At 42.1% G+C, this 18,098-nt stretch overlaps 1 protein-coding gene across 1 annotated transcript in view; it reads left to right on the top strand.

Moving 5' to 3' along the window:
• Positions 1-1,285: 1,285 nt before the first annotated feature.
• The window catches only part of LOC139750100 (uncharacterized), a 369,373-nt gene continuing 352,560 nt past the window's right edge, over positions 1,286-18,098 (top strand). The window contains exon 1 of the mRNA XM_071664440.1: positions 1,286-1,550. The gene's annotated coding sequence lies outside the window, so the exon portion shown is untranslated. The remainder of the gene's footprint in view (positions 1,551-18,098) is intronic.

Raw genomic sequence — 18,098 nt, 5'->3', positions numbered from 1 at the left:
TACTGCTGTATGCCAGTTGTATTATTACTATAGTAATGTTGTTACTGCTTTGTATCAGCTGTATTGCTGCTTGTGTTTATGAGTTGTATTATCTCTTGCCGGATTCAAGTGTCATTTCTTGGCCACGATCTCATGTTCCTCATACTTCGACGTTCCTCATACTTCGACAGATGGATGAAATTCACTTAAATAAATGCTCTTTCAGGATGAAATGCACTTGAATAAATGCTCAGTGAAGATGAAATGCACTTAGATATTTCGACGTTTCTCATAATTCGACAGACAAGTGAACTACTGCTAATTGCTAATCTTCGTCATGGCTTAGAACGTCATGACGAAAAGTGTGTTGGTTGATAAGATAAAGTTAGATTCATCGTTACATTCGAGTTAAGTCTCCAGATGCTTCCTGTCCGGCAAGGGAAATGCTTCTACTGTTATAACATGTTAACTATGATCCCATATCATTTGGTTTTCTGCCCATAACTGAGAGAGAGAGAGAGAGAGAGAGAGAGAGAGAGAGAGAGAGAGAGAGAGAGAGAGAGAGAGAATATAATAAACCCGTCTCCTACATTCTTCAAGAAGTACTTGGTAACCATTCCATGCCTTAATATCACAACAAACTATCAGGTAAACAAGCTAACGATGCCACAGGGGTAATTTCTCTCGACGCTGCGTTAAGTCCATATAGACTCGTAATCTAGGTAGACAACTGCTCTGAATTCACGAACCACTACAGTTACGTGCAAATCAGGAGCTTACAAACGTTACGTGACGCCAAATACGTCTTATCTCTTTGGTAAGTTTATGATTCAATACACAGAATCATCAGTATGGTGACGAAGGTGAAGCAAAGTTGCGATGTCCTATGGCTGATCTTATAACAGTATGACAGTAAAAGTAGCAGTTAACTTATCAACGCTTTGCCACACGTATTTGGAAAATCACGAAAAGAAACTAATTTCCATAATGTGTCACATTTATTTGTCCCTATTTTCTCTCATAACAGATAAATAAATCCAAATTTTTACAGTCTCTAAAAAGACATCATTCAGCAACTAGTTGCCTGAGGTGGAGAGTGTCGAAGTAGATGATGAAAACAGCAACAAAAGATGATTAGTATTAAAGAAGAATGAAAATTGTGCAAAATGATTAGATCTTTATGAAAGTAGAGGCAAATATCTGCACTCTTTTACCGAAGTCTTAGCCAAACTGCCTCATTAGCCAGCGTTCGAAACATGACCAACTCACCCCTACACCGGCCAGTCCCCCGCCTGCCACACTTGGAGGGGGTTAGTCGCCCAGTTTTGTTACAGAGGTGATGACGCGGTACGAGTTAACACCAGTACCATGGTCGCGTTCGTGAGGTGATCTACCCTCACCGGGTCGTTCATTAGTGCAATTGCGAACGTAAGGATACACGTCTGTCGGCCCCGGGGGAGTGGAGTGTGTGTGTGTGTGTGTGATGGCTATACCCAAACTGCTCAGAGGATTCACCAGCAACGCCGTCGAGTTGAGAGAGAGTGAGGGAGACGCCCAGCGGCCTTGACAAAGTAAGTGCTCGTTCAAATGTCGTCACTTTTGTTGTCACGTCCAGACGGTGGATAATGGCGAGTGTGTTACCTCCATGTGCTGGTTGCCGGGAACCACACGTGAGTATTAGAAAGGTTGTTTGTCCATTTGATGCGTCATGTGTGAGGTGTATCTTTCTGGTCTGGGATCCGTGAACGTCAACAATTCATTCCCAAGACTGTGTGTAGAGGTTTGACCGAGGTCGGTGATGTTGGATAGTGTAGGGGGAGAGGAAGAGGGGGAGGTGGTAAATGGCGTAAGGGCGAGGAGGAAATTGGTTGCTTGGTAAATATATACCTAAGCTGACCCGTTGATGAACGTTAACTTTTACCTTAATACCTTGAATATACGACGTTACGACCGTTAGCACGGCGAAGTACGACCCTTGACTACGACGGCACGACCTTTGAATACGATGACCTGAGTTTCGTAAGCCACGTCATGACACTGAAGGGTCGTGTGGTCGTGGTACTGAAGGGTCGTGTTGTCGTGGTACTGAAGGGTCGTGTTGTCGTGTTCAGGGTCGTGTTGTCGTGGTACTGAAGGGTCGTGTTGTCGTGTTCAGGGTCGTGGTCAGCGGGGTTACCCGACATGTTATCATCTCGCCACTGATATCGTACGTGATGACTTCATGATGTAGTTAATGGCCGATAGTATTTACTTCCTGAATCAACTACCATCCGAGTCGATATTCCTCAGCCTTAGTATTACTGATGGTTAAACGACACTTGGACTGTTACTTTGAACGTCCTGAAAAGGCTTCTCATACGTAGAAAAACGCAACATGACCTTTTTTTTTCCTGTTTTCTGTTACACCCATCGTCTGGGGTCAGTGATGATAGTACTGGCTTCGATACACCTCAGCTCCTGATTCTACCTCACTTACTAAGGGAAATTTAGATATCTAATTTCCATCAAAATTAGATATCTGAGTATTTATTTCCTCACGCTAATAGTCAGTCGACATTTCACCACTGTACTGTTGATAACGTGAGCGTCATGTGAAAGAACCAGGGACGCTTAACAAGGTGGTGGTTGTTATGATAGTTGGGACTATGCCGGTAACCCCGGCAAGTTTATTGTGTACCCCATGCTCATCCTGTGAACGGTAGCGCAAAAGGGGTCACAGAGGAAGGGTCCTAGACCCCAATGGGTTGATATTACATAAGATGTGACACAGTGGATTCATTGTGTAAGTTTCATTACATTACATAGTTCCATATTCTAAGTTTTACCGACTAGATGCAGAAAGTGGATTCAGACTTAAAATTTCAGGTATCTTGTTATCGACAATAAGGTGTTGACATTTCTTGCAGGGTTTGTTTAAATCTATCCCTAAAAAGCTCGATTTTTTCATATTCTAAGACATAGTGTTATAGTTTGTGTCCAAATCTTTGACCACAAACTTTACAGTTCACACGGTTAATATCTCTAGTTAGGCCAAAGCGCTAATAGTACCTGTAGCTTAGCCTTAGTCTAGCAATTACATCTTGAAATCTGTTGGCCTCGTTACTGTCTCCATATACGTTTTACTTTACATATTTCACTGTGGTGTAAAATGTTTCTACTTGTGCTTATCTGAACTCGTCTTCGTGCTTCAAGATGATTATCTTCGAGATGATTATTTGACTCTGGCAGTAATTTCTACCACCTTAAGAGCGATAAGTTGTTCAAAATTTTTTCTTTAATCTATTATCATTTGGCTGGATCACAATGGCAGCACTGCCTGCCCTCCCAGTGGCAGGCGAGGCGTGAGAACCGTCAGTATAGATGATGCACTGGGCTGTGTTACTGTCGATCTGAAGTTTCTGTAAATGTTGAAGAACACTGGTTTGGGCTCAGTGTTGACGGTGAAGATTATAAGTAATTAGTTATCGGGTGCTTAAGATGGTGTAGTGACGTCAAAGGGAGTTACCTGCCAGGGAGGCGGGAAATGCTGTTGCTTCCTAATTCTGTACAAATCATGTACACCAAACACTGTCATGTGGTTGGCTGTTATTTGGATACATTTCGATTCACTTGTGCCATGGCGTATATGGTTCAACAGTTCTTTAGAGACAACACTATCTGGATCATCAGGCAGAAGTTTGTCTCATCATATGATTGATTTCAAGTTTTCTGTCTTCAGTACTGGGAATACCAAGTTCTTTCTGCATGTCGAGTATTTTAGTGGATTTCGGACAACCAAGTATGATTCTAAAGACTTCATTTTGCATTTATTAAGTCTGTTGATACCTTTGCTTTTGTGTAGGACCAAAACTGGTGCGTGGTAAGCTATTAAAGACCTAATGTAAGCTAACTACATCATTTTAACAATTCTGATATTTGCACCATTAGTAAGACTGTACCATGCGACAGCTCGGAGAGCTTCGAGTCTAGCTATGCATTGTCGATATAGTGTTTGCACACCAGCTGCAGCACATGGGACTGAGACACCAAGATATATAAAAGAGGAGAAATAATCAATCTGGTTTTCATCAACTTTCAGTGTAGATGGTCCGCTCCTGCTGTTACCAATTCGTTTATTGTGAACTTTGGTTTTATCTGCAGAAGTGATAGAGCCAAGCCTCTCACAGGCTGTGTGTGTGTGTGCAGTTAAGAACAATTTTCATTTCACCCTATGTTTTGTTGTATGGACAAGACTATCATCAGCATTACTAGTAGATATTTTTGAATTTTGAATAGACAGATAGATGGATAGATTGATCGATGATATAAATTGCAAGGTCCCTTATCATATGACGAGGAGGAGAGGGTTATGTGGTCATTCACACACATCAGGTCACGGGGTGGAATCCCCGGTCTGGCGACAGCATCACAGAATATCTGGTCGGATACAACACCATGAGATGCCCACAGATTCAACCAGTTGTCTGTGAGGAAAATACAATACCACAGGTTCAGTAAGGTCCAGCAAGATGAACTGATTGACTCACTCCCATCCCAGCCATTGTATCTAAGGCCGTGATCCATCCTATACCCCTCAGTATATATTGTAAATACACTCTACACACTAAACGGTATATACTGTATTCCATTCAGTTTATATTATACACTCAACCTCATACAGTACACTACACACACTACACCCTCTTGCTAAATCTCTCTACACCTTGCCTCTCGATAAGTCTGTGTCTTAAACTCTGTCTATTGTAGACTACATCTAGCACGTGGTGGCCACACCTCACTCTGCACGTGGCCACATCTCACTCTGCACGTGGTGGTCACACCTCATACTGCACGTGACTACACGTGTCGTCAGTATACAGTGTATGTGGGAGGCACGTGAGGACCAGACTGGTTCACCTTGAACGTTCAACAATTCTCCCTAATTACGCTTTAACCAGTTGTCCTCCTTCCCTCCCCTCCCACGTCACCAGTCTCCCCTCCTCGCCCCTCCCACGTCACCAGTCTCCCCTCCTCTCCCCTCCCACGTCACCAGTCTCCCCTCCTCTCCCCTCCCACGTCACTGTATAAGGTCAGCAGTACCTGCTGTGTGTCTGACCTGTGATCAGGGCGGCCTGTGTCCCTTAATAACCTGGCATCGGTGGAACTCGTGTTTAGGTTGAAATAATGGATGTTGTTGTTGGCCTCGTCATCCACCTGTTCCAGTATATATATATATATATATATATATATATATATATATATATATATATATATATATATATATATATATATATATATTTGTTTATCTATTTATTTATTTTGCTTTGTCGCTGTCTCCCGCGTTAGCGAGGTAGCGCAAGGAAACAGACGAAAGAAATGGCCCAACCCACCCACATACACATTTATATACATACACGTCCACACACGCAAAAGTACATACCTATACACCTCAGCGTATACATATATATACACACACAGACATATACATATATACACATGTACATAATTACCAGTTTGCTCTTATTCATTTCCATCGCCACCCCGCCACACATGAAATAACAACCCCCTCCCCCCTCATGTGCGCGAGGCAGCGCTAGGAAAAAACAACAAAGGCCACACTCGTTCACACTCAGTCTCTAGTTTTCATGTAATAATGCACCGAAACCACAGCTCTCTTTCCACATCCAGGCCTCACAGAACTTTTCATGGCTTACCCCAGACGCTTCACATGCCCTGATTCAATCCATTGACAGCACGTCGACCCCGGTATACCACATCATTCCAATTCACTCTATTCCTTGCACGCCTTTCACCCTCCTGCATGTTCAGGCCCTGATCACTCAAAATCTTTTTCACTCCATTTTTCCACCTCCAATTTGGTCTCCCACTTCTCCTCGTTCCCTTCACCGCTGACACATGTATTCTCTTTGTCAATCTTTCCTCACTCATTCTCTCCATGTGACCAACCATTTCAAAACACCCTCTTCTGCTCTCTCAACCACACTTTTTTTTATTACCACACATCTCTCACCCTATTACTACTTACTCGATCAAACCATCTCACACCACATATTGTCCTTAAATATCTCATTTCCAGCACATCCACCCTCCTCCGCACAATTCTATACATAGCCCACGCCTCGCAACCATATAACATTGTTGGAACCACTATTCCTTCAAACATACCCATTTTTGCTTTCCGAGATAATGTTCTCGACTTCCACACATTTTTCAACGCTCCCAGAATTTTCGCCCCCTCCCCCACCCTATGATTCACTTCCATTTCCATGGTTCCATCCGCTGCCAAATCCACTCCCAGATATCTAAAACACTTCACTTACTCCAGTTTTTCTCCATTCAAACTTACCTCCCAATTGACTTGTCCCTCAACCCTACTGTACCTAATGACCTTGCTCTTATTCACATTTACTCTCAGCTTTCTTCTTTCACACACTTTACCAAACTGTCACCAGCTTCTGCAGTTTCTCATACGAATCAACCACCAGCGCTGTATCATCAGCGAACAACAACTGACTCACTTCTCAAACTCTCTCATCCACAACAGATTGCATACTTGCTCCTCTTTCCAAAACTCTTGCATTCACCTCCCTAACAACCCCATCCATAAACTAATTAAACAGCCATGGAGACATCACACACCCCTGCCGCAAACCTTCATTCACTGAGAACCAATCATTTTCCTCTCTTCCTACACGTACACATGCCTTACATCCTCGATAAAAAATTTTCACTGCTTCTAACAACTTGCCTCCCACACCATATATTCTTGATACCTTCCACAGAGCATCTCTATCAACTCTATCATATGCCTTCTCCAGATCCATAAATGCTACATACAAATCCATTTGCTTTTTTAAGTATTTCTCACATACATTCTTCAAAGCAAATACCTGATCCACACATCCTCTACCACTTCTGAAACCACACTGCTCTTCCCCAATCTGATGCTCTGTACATGCCTTCACCCTCTCAATCAACACCCTCCCACATAATTTCCCAGGAATACTCAACAAACTTATACTTCTGCAATTTGAGCACTCATTTTTATCCCCTTTGTACAATGGCACTATGCAGGCATTCCGCCAATCCTCAGGCACCTCACCATGAGACATACATACATTAAATAACCTTACCAACCAGTCAATAATACAGTCACCCCCCTTTTTTAATAAATTCCATTGCAATACCATCCAAACCCGCTGCCTTGCCGGCTTTCATCTTACGCAAAGCTTTTACTACCTCTTCTCTGTTTACAAAATCATTCTCCCTACCCCTCTCACTTTGCACACCACCTCGACCAAAACACCCTATATCTGCCACTCTATCATCAAACACATTCAACAAACCTTCAAAATACTCACTCCATCTCCTTCTCACATCACCACAACCTATCACTTCCCCATTAGCCCCCTTCACTGAAGTTCCCATTTGTTCCCTTGTCTTACGCCATTTATTTACCTCCTTTCAAAACATCTTTTTATTCTCCCTAAAATTTATGATACTCTCTCACCCCAACTCTCATTTGCCTTCTTTCTCACCATTTGCACCTTTCTCTTGACCTCCTGTCTCTTTCTTTTATGCATCTCCCAGTCATTTGCATTATTTCCATGCAAAAATCGTCCAAATGCCTCTCTTCTCTTTCACTAATAATCTTGCTTCTTCATCCTACCACTCACTACCCTTTCTAATCAACCCACCTCCCACGCTTCTCATGCCACAAGCATCTTTTGCGCAAGCCATCACTGCTTCCCTAAATACATCCCATTCCTCCCCCACTCCCTTTATGTCCTTATTTCTCACCTTTTACCATTTTGTACTCAGTCTCTCCTGGTACTTCCTCATACAAGTCTCCTTCCCAAGCTCACTTACTCTCACCACTCTTTCACCCCAACATTCTCTTCTTTTCTGAAAACCTCTACAAATCTTCACCTTCGCCTCCACAAGATAATGATCAAACATCCCTCCAGTTGCACCTCTCAGCACATCAATATCCAAAAATCTCTCTTTCGCGCGCCTATCAATTAACACAATCCAATAACGCTCTCTGGCCATCTCTCTTACTTACATACGTATACTTATGTATATCTCTCTTTTTAAACCAGATATTCCCAATCACCAGTCCTTTTTCAGCACATAAATCTACGAGCTCTTCATTTCCATTTACAACACTGAACACCCCATGTACACCATTCCCTCAATTGCCACATTACTCACCTTTGCATTCAAATCACCCATCACTATAACCCGGTCTCGTGTATCAAAACTACTAACACACTCACTCAGCTGCTCCCAAAACACTTGCCTCTTATGATCCTTTTTCTCATGCCCAGGTGCATATGCACCAATAATAACCCATCTCTCTCCATCAACTTTCAGTTTTACCCATATCAATCTAGAGTTTACTTTCTTGCACTCTACCACATACTCCCACCACTCCTGTTTCAGGAGTAGTACTACTCCTTCCCTTGCTCTTGTCCTCTCACTAACCCCTGACTTTACTCCCAAGACATTCCCAAACCACTCTTCCCCTTTACCCTTGAATTTCGTTTCACTCAGAGCCAAAACATCCAGGTTCCTTTCCTCAGACAAACTACCTATCTCTCCTTTTTTCTCATCTTGGTTACATCCACACACATTCAGACACCCCAATCTGAGCCTTCGAGGAGGATGAGCACTCCCCGCGTGACTCCTTCTTCTGTTTCCCCTTTTAGAAATTTAGAATACAAGGAGGGAGGGTTTCCAGCCCCCCCCGCTCCCGTCCCCTTTAGTCACCTTCTACGACACGTGAGGAATGCTTGGGAAGTATTCTTTCTCCTCTATATATATGTATATATGCATACATACACTCATATATATATATATATATATATATATATATATATATATATATATATATATATATATATATATTTTTTTTTTTTCTTTTTTTTTTTATACTTTGTCGCTGTCTCCCGCGTTTGCGAGGTAGCGCAAGGAAACAGACGAAAGAAATGGCCCAACCCCCCCCATACACATGTATATACATACATGTAAGGTATATATATATATATATATATATATATATATATATATATATATATATATATTTATTTATTTATTTCGCAAGGTCACAGTGGCGGGGGGGCTGCTGCTTTTCATGTGTGGCGGGGTGGCGACGAAAATGGAAGAAGGCAGAAAATATGAATTTGTACATCTGTATATATCTTTATGTCTGTGTATGTATATGTATGCATACGTTGAAATGTATAGGTATGTATATGTGCGTGTGTGTGTGTCTGTTTCTGTATACACATATGTATGTCGCTGGGGTGGGCCATTCTTTCGTCTGCTTCCTTGCGTTACCTCGCTAACGCGGAAGACTGCGACTAAGTATAATGAAATATATATATATATATATATATATATATATATATATATATATATATATATATATATATATATATATATATATATATATTATCCCATCGTCATTTTTTGCCATACTTGTTCGCCGTTTCCACCTTAACGAGGTAGTGGAGCGGCCCCAGTTATATACATTCACTATATTGTCAACCCAGGCAGACCTTCCCTTGGTTCCCCCTGACCGCTACATATGCCTTGGTTCAGCTTTTTGACAGCACGTCTCCCTTTATATCTAATCTCACCGATTCGGATTATGCCGTGCTTGCCCCTCACCCTCTTGCATGATCAGTCCCTGATTAGGTGTCTATCTTTCCATCCACATATCTCCTCGGGTCCCTCAAAACCCTCATACTAAGGGATTCTTCTCTGGTCTTTACCCGCTACCAGTTAGAGTTCCGAGGACATTTACTTTGTACGTTGCTTTAGTGTTGATGCTCGTGGGGTGGGAGAGCGAGTGTCATGTGTATACTGCATGTGGTGCCCAGAATAGCCGGTGTTTTCTTGAGTGGGACTGAATGTCCATTCAAGGTGACGGGAGGGTGCAAGTTGGGTTCGTTTCTCCCTGAGGATGAAAGGGTGGTGGAAGACACTTGTGGAGATGGAGACCTCCTGTTGTGGGTGAGCCATTGTTACAATCCTGTAATGCAATGTTGCATGTTTGCTCTTGCTCTTGTGGTGCCGGGATGTTCTGATGTGATTGTAAGGTCGTCTGCCTATGAGAGGACTTTTCTACTGTGATTTTCTGGAGGCGATGGGAAGTCACGTGGGTACACAATAGAGGATTGCAGAAAGAACTGCTGCTTAGGGAATGCCTTAGTATCTTCTATAAGCACTTCATAGACTCCATCCTAAACTATGCCTCACCTTCGTAGTCGTTCACCCTCTCAAAAGCATATGTAACAAAGCTGCCGACCACACAGAATAGAGCACCTAGAGCAATCACTAGCTACCCAACAACAGCGAAAACTCGACACCTATACAGTGAAACAGTGACTCTACCAACGCAATCCCACCATAACACGCTCGGGACTCTGTTCCATGCAACAACACTAGACCCTTCTCATCCACACCATACATAACTAACTTTTGACCCCAAATAGAAATGAACAGCTTACACTTCTCTCGCAAAGCAGTAACTTTTACTCACATACTTACCTCCAGCAGATATACCTCTGACAAAATATATACACCCTAAAATGACCCTGCAAGCACTAAAAAACTGCCATCTAAATTCTGTCTTAAATTCCACACCACTAGATATACACACACACTTGATATCACACTCCCCAGACATACACGAGTTATACTTTCCCGTCTACGCACCGAGCATCACCCGTACCTACAGTACTACAAACACATACTTACCACATCGAGAGATCCTTCGTGCTCAGGACGGTACTTCCTCACCAAAGACGACAAAGTACTGCTTAGATGCCCAATATTCCCCACATAGACAAACTCGCAACATCCCTGCACTGTGAACTGTGGTCACGCCCGATGAACGTGGTTCGGCTTCGTGGGTGCTGCAGGAACCCCATAGATGTACAGAAGGTACTCCTCTGGGAGGAAGTGATATATATATATATATATATATATATATATATATATATATATATATATATATATATATATATATGGGGTAAACCATGGAAAGCTGTGTAGGTATGTATATTTGCGTGTGTGGACGTATGTATATACATGTGTATGGGGGTGGGTTGGGCCATTTCTTTCGTCTGTTTCCTTGCGCTACCTCGCAAACGCGGGAGACAGCGACAAAGCAAAAAAAAAAAAAAAAAAAAAAAAAAAATATATATATATATATATATATATATATATATATATATATATATATATATATATATATATATATATATATATGCAAAGGTGAGTAATGTGGCAGTTGAGGGAATAATTGGTATGCATGGGGTGTTCAGTGTTATAAATGGAAATGGTGAAGAGCTTGTAGATTTATGTGCTGAAAAAGGACTGATGATTGGGAATACCTGGTTTAAAAAGCGAGATATACATAAGTATACTTATGTAAGTAGGAGAGATGGCCAGAGAGCGTTATTGGATTACGTGTTAATTGACAGGCGTGCGAAAGAGAGACTTTTGGATGTTAATGTGCTGAGAGGTGCAACTGGAGGGATGTCTGATCATTATCTTGTGGAGGCTAAGGTGAAGATTAGTATGGGTTTTCAGAAAAGAGGAGTGAATGTTGGGGTGAAGAAGGTGGTGAGAGTAAGTGAGCTTGGGAAGGAGACCTGTGTGGGGAAGTACCAGGAGAGACTGTGTACAGAATGGAAAAAGGTGAGAACAATGGAAGTAAGGGGAGTGGGGGAGGAATGGGATGTGTTTAGGGAATCGGTGATGGATTGCGCAAAAGATGCTTGTGGCATGAGAAGAGTGGGAGGTGGGCTGTTTAGAAAGGGTAGTGAGTGGTGGGATGAAGAAGTAAGAGTATTAGTGAAAGAGAAGAGAGAGGCATTTGGACGATTTTTGCAGGGAAAAAATGCAATTGAGTGGGAGAAGTATAAAAGAAAGAGACAGGAGGTCAAGAGAAAGGTGCAAGAGGTGAAAAAAAGGGCAAATGAGAGTTGGGGTGAGAGACTATCAGTAAATTTTAGGGAGAATAAAAAGATGTTCTGGAAGGAGGTAAATAGGGTGCGTAAGACAAGGGAGCAAATGGGAACTTCAGTGAAGGGCGTAAATGGGGAGGTGATAACAAGTAGTGGTGATGTGAGAAGGAGATGGAATGAGTATTTTGAAGGTTTGTTGAATGTGTCTGATGACAGAGTGGCAGATATAGGGTGTTTTGGTCGAGGTGGTGTGCAAAGTGAGAGGGTTAGGGAAAATGATTTGGTAAACAGAGAAGAGGTAGTAAAAGCTTTGCGGAAGATGAAAGCCGGCAAGGCAGCAGGTTTGGATGGTATTGCAGTGGAATTTATTAAAAAAGGGGGTGACTGTATTGTTGACTGGTTGGTAAGGTTATTTAATGTATGTATGACTCATGGTGAGGTGCCTGAGGATTGGCGGAATGCGTGCATAGTGCCATTGTACAAAGGCAAAGGGGATAAGAGTGAGTGCTCAAATTACAGAGGTATAAGTTTGTTGAGTATTCCTGGTAAATTATATGGGAGGGTATTGATTGAGAGGGTGAAGGCATGTACAGAGCATCAGATTGGGGAAGAGCAGTGCGGTTTCAGAAGTGGTAGAGGATGTGTGGATCAGGTGTTTGCTTTGAAGAATGTATGTGAGAAATACTTAGAAAAGCAAATGGATTTGTATGTAGCATTTATGGATCTGGAGAAGGCATATGATAGAGTTGATAGAGATGCTCTGTGGAAGGTATTAAGAATATATGGTGTGGGAGGCAAGTTGTTAGAAGCAGTGAAAAGTTTTTATCGAGGATGTAAGGCATGTGTACGTGTAGGAAGAGAGGAAAGTGATTGGTTCTCAGTGAATGTAGGTTTGCGGCAGGGGTGTGTGATGTCTCCATGGTTGTTTAATTTGTTTATGGATGGGGTTGTTAGGGAGGTAAATGCAAGAGTCCTGGAAAGAGGGGCAAGTATGAAGTCTGTTGGGGATGAGAGAGCTTGGGAAGTGAGTCAGTTGTTGTTCGCTGATGATACAGCGCTGGTGGCTGATTCATGTGAGAAACTGCAGAAGCTGGTGACTGAGTTTGGTAAAGTGTGTGGAAGAAGAAAGTTAAGAGTAAATGTGAATAAGAGCAAGGTTATTAGGTACAGTAGGGTTGAGGGTCAAGTCAATTGGGAGGTGAGTTTGAATGGAGAAAAACTGGAGGAAGTGAAGTGTTTTAGATATCTGGGAGTGGATCTGTCAGCGGATGGAACCATGGAAGCGGAAGTGGATCATAGGGTGGGGGAGGGGGCGAAAATTTTGGGAGCCTTGAAAAATGTGTGGAAGTCGAGAACAGTATCTCGGAAAGCAAAAATGGGTATGTTTGAAGGAATAGTGGTTCCAACAATGTTGTATGGTTGCGAGGCGTGGGCTATGGATAGAGTTGTGCGCAGGAGGATGGATGTGCTGGAAATGAGATGTTTGAGGACAATGTGTGGTGTGAGGTGGTTTGATCGAGTAAGTAACGTAAGGGTAAGAGAGATGTGTGGAAATAAAAAGAGCGTGGTTGAGAGAGCAGAAGAGGGTGTTTTGAAATGGTTTGGTCACATGGAGAGAATGAGTGAGGAAAGATTGACCAAGAGGATATATGTGTCGGAGGTGGAGGGAACGAGGAGAAGAGGGAGACCAAATTGGAGGTGGAAAGATGGAGTGAAAAAGATTTTGTGTGATCGGGGCCTGAACATGCAGGAGGGTGTAAGGAGGGCAAGGAATAGAGTGAATTGGAGCGATGTGGTATACAGGGGTTGACGTGCTGTCAGTGGAGTGAATCAAGGCATGTGAAGCGTCTGGGGTAAACCATGGAAAGCTGTGTAGGTATGTATATTTGCGTGTGTGGACGTGTGTATGTACATGTGTATGGGGGGGGGGTTGGGCCATTTCTTTCGTCTGTTTCCTTGCGCTACCTCGCAAACGCGGGAGACAGCGACAAAGTATAAAAAAAAAAAAAAAAAAAAAAAAAAAATATATATATATATATATATATATATAAGGCATATGATAGAGTTGATAGAGATGCTCTGTGGAAGGTATTAAGAATATATGGTGTGGGAGGCAAGTTGTTACAAGCAGTGAAAAGTTTTTATCGAGGATGTAAGGCATGTGTACGTGTAGGAAGAGAGGAAAGTGGTTGGTTCTCAGTGAATGTAGGTTTGTGGCAGGGGTGTGTGATGTCTCCATGGTTGTTTAATTTGTTTATGGATGGGGTTGTTAGGGAGGTGAATGCAAGAGTTTTGGAAAGAGGGGCAAGTATGCAGTCTGTTGTGGATGAGAGAGCTTGGGAAGTGAGTCAGTTGTTGTTCGCTGATGATACAGCGCTGGTGGCTGATTCATGTGAGAAACTGCAGAAGCTGGTGACTGAGTTTGGTGAAGTGTGTAAAAGAAGAAAGTTAAGAGTAAATGTGAATAAGAGCAAGGTTATTAGGTACAGTAGGGTTGAGGGTCAAGTCAATTGGAAGGTAAGTTTGAATGGAGAAAAGCTGGAGGAAGTGAAGTGTTTTAGATATCTGGGAGTGGATCTGGCAGCGGATGGAACCATGGAAGCGGAAGTGAATCATAGGGAGGGGGAGGGGGCGAAACTTCTGGAAGCCTTGAAGAATGTGTGGAAGTCGAGAACGTTATCTCGGAAAGCAAAGATGGGTATGTTTGAAGGAATAGTGGTTCCAACAATGTTGTATGGTTGCGAGGCGTGGGCTATGGATAGAGTTAGGCGCAGGAGGGTGGATGTGCTGGAAATGAGATGTTTGAGGACAATATGTGGTGTGAGGTGGTTTGATCGGGTAAGTAATGTAAGGGTGAGAGAGATGTGTGGAAATGAAAAGAGTGTGGTTGAGAAAGCAGAAGAGGGTGTTTTGAAATGGTTTGGTCACATGGAGAGAATGAGTGGGGAAAGATTGACGAAGAGGATATATGCGTCAGAGGTGGAGGGAACGAGGAGAAGTGGGAGACCAAATTGGAGGTGGAAAGATGGAGTGAAAAAGATTTTGAGTGATCGGGGCCTGAACATGCAGGAGGGTGAAAGGCGGGCAAGGAATAGAGTGAATTGGAACGATGTGGTATACCGGGGTCGACGTGCTGTCAATGGATTGAACCAGGGCATGTGAAGCGTCTTGGGTAAACCATGCAAAGTTGTGTGGGGCCTGGATGTGGAAAGGGAGCTGTGGTTTCGGTGCATTATTACATGACAGCTAGAGACTGAGTGTGAACGAATGGGGCCGTTGGTGTTTTTCCTAGCGCTACCTCGCACACATGAGGGGGGAGGGGGTTGTTATTCCATGTGTGGCGAGGTGGCGATGGGAACAAATAAAGGCAGACAGTATGAATTGTGTACATGTGTATATATGTATATGTCTGTGTGTGTATATATATATGTGTACATTGAGATGTATAGGTATGTATATTGTGCATGGGTGGACATGTATGTATATACATGTGTATGTGGGCGGGTTGGGCCATCCTTTCGTCTGTTTCCTTGCGCTACCTCGCTAACGCGGGAGACAGCGACAAAGCAAAATAAATAAATAAATAAATATATATATATATATATATATATATATATATATATATATATATATATATATATATATATATATATATATACAGATATATATATTTATATATATGAAGAATGTGTGGAAGTCGAGAACATTCTCTCGGAAAGCAAAAATGGGTATGTTTGAAGGAATAGTGGTTCCAACAATGTTGTATGGTTGCGAGGCGTGGGCTATGGATAGAGTTCCGCGCAGGAGGGTGGATGTGCTGGAAATGAGATGTTTGAGGACAATATGTGGTGTGAGGTGGTTTGATCGAGTAAGTAATGTAAGGGTAAGAGAGATGTGTGGAAATAAAAAGAGTGTGGTTGAGAAAGCAGAAGAGGGTGTTTTGAAATGGTTTGGTCACATGGAGAGAATGAGTGAGGAAAGATTGACCAAGAGGATATATGTGTCAGAGGTGGAGGGAACGAGGAGAAGTGGGAGACCAAATTGGAGGTGGAAATATGGAGTGAAAAAGATTTTGAGTGATCGGGGCCTGAACATGCAGGAGGGTGAAAGGCGTGCAAGGAATAGAGTGAATTGGAACGATGTGGTATACCGGGGTCGACGTGCTGTCAATGGATTGAACCAGGGCATGTGAAGCGTCTTGGGTAAACCATGGAAAGTTGTGTGGGGCCTTGATGTAGAAAGGGAGATGTGGTTTCGGTGCATTATTACATGACAGCTAGAGACTGAGTGTGAACCAATGGGGCCTTTGTTGTCTTTTCCTAGCGCTACCTCGCACGCATGAGGGGGGAGGGGGTTGTTATTCCCTGTGTGGCGAGGTGGCGGTGGGGATGAATAAAGGCAGACGGTATGAATTATGTACATGTGTATATATGTATATGTCTGTGTGTGTATATATATGTGTACATTGAGATGTATAGGTATGTATATTTGCGTGTGTGGATGTGTATGTATATACATGTGTATGTGGGTGGGTTGGGCCATTCTTTCGTCTGTTTCCTTGCGCTACCTCGCTAACGCGGGAGACAGCAACAAAGCAAAATAAATAAATAAATATATATATATATGTATATATATATATATATATATATATATATATATATATATATATATATGTATATATATATATATATATATATATATATATATATATATATATATATATATATATATATACACACACACACACACACACACAAATATAGTGCATATGAACGCACAGATTACATTAAACACTGAGGCAAGGGTTCGAACCCCGCACCATTCGCGTGGTACCTGGGAACGATAACCCCTCACGCAAATGGTGAGGGGTTCGAATCCTTGCTGTTAGAGGGCATTATCTGTTGCATGAAATGTGCACGTTCATATGCACTATATTCGTGTTCACATACATACACGTTTGACAGTAATTTCTGTAAAATGGCTGACAGCTGGCTAATGTGAACCTGACAGGATTTGACCGGTCTAGACCCCGTTGCTCATGGACGTGAGGCGAAGGGTATTCAATTACTAGTAATCGAATAATCATTTTCCCTTTAAGTGTGATTATAGCCGAGCGTTTAGCGTTCCCAGCTACCACGCAAATGGTGCGGGGTTCGAGTCCTTGCTGTTGGAGGGCATTATGTGATATCTTCCTTTTTGTCTACCGGAAATGAAACACTATATGTTCCCAAGTGCACTTTTGTTTAATGATGACATTGTCAGGGGAGGTACAGGAAAGAAATAAAACAGCAAATTCATATACAACGAAGAGACGTAGTTAGGACGCTATTTGGTAAACAAGTGACTTCCTGAATGGGGGTCGATTGCGTTCAAGTCTGGGAACAAGCGTATTATGAAATTTATCATGTGAACAAGAAAGGGGAACTGTTTACAAATATTATTGACAATGAAGCTACCCAATTTGTATAGACCTTCACGAATATTTGTTACAGTTCTTTGTGTATTTGGTAATAGAAGATTTAATGATATTTCACGTGGTACAGGAGTTAGTCAATACCTGAGATCTCATTGCTCCAGTCAATACAATGATCATACTTTTTAACATAATTAAACAAGACATTTGATTCTTGTTCTTATACTCTATGTTGCTTAAGTCTAACAGAAAGATCTTTCCCAGTCTGCCCAACATAAAACATATCACAATTTTTACAAGGTATTCTATAGACACATCCTGTGGAACTTTCTGGTGGGTTCCTGATTAAGATATTCTTTATAGTATTGCTGTTGCTGAAGGCAACATATGCATAAAAGGATTTATGCAACATGGGAAGCAAGTGAAATTATTACTGAAAAGGAAGATCTAAAAGGTTCCTTGGTGTCAAGGTGAGGTTTAGGTTTAACTCTATAAAGTGATTCATTTGCCAACTTAAGGGATATATCAATGAAAAATCTTGGATACTTTAACTTGGATCCAATTGAATACATCATCTCAATCATCATCAAAAACTCTGGTCTGCAGTCAGGAGTGGGGAAAGTATTGATTCCTTTTTATCAAAAGTTCATAGTCCATTCTCCCTTTATTCCATTCATAAAGAAGTTTCGCTCACTATGTAACCTTGAATAAGTGGAGTACGGTAA

Source organism: Panulirus ornatus, chromosome 9, assembly GCF_036320965.1.
Source record: "Panulirus ornatus isolate Po-2019 chromosome 9, ASM3632096v1, whole genome shotgun sequence".
Lineage (NCBI taxonomy): Eukaryota > Metazoa > Arthropoda > Malacostraca > Decapoda > Palinuridae > Panulirus > Panulirus ornatus.
Note: the sequence above shows the minus strand (reverse complement) of the source record. Positions and strands in the feature narration are given on the sequence as shown.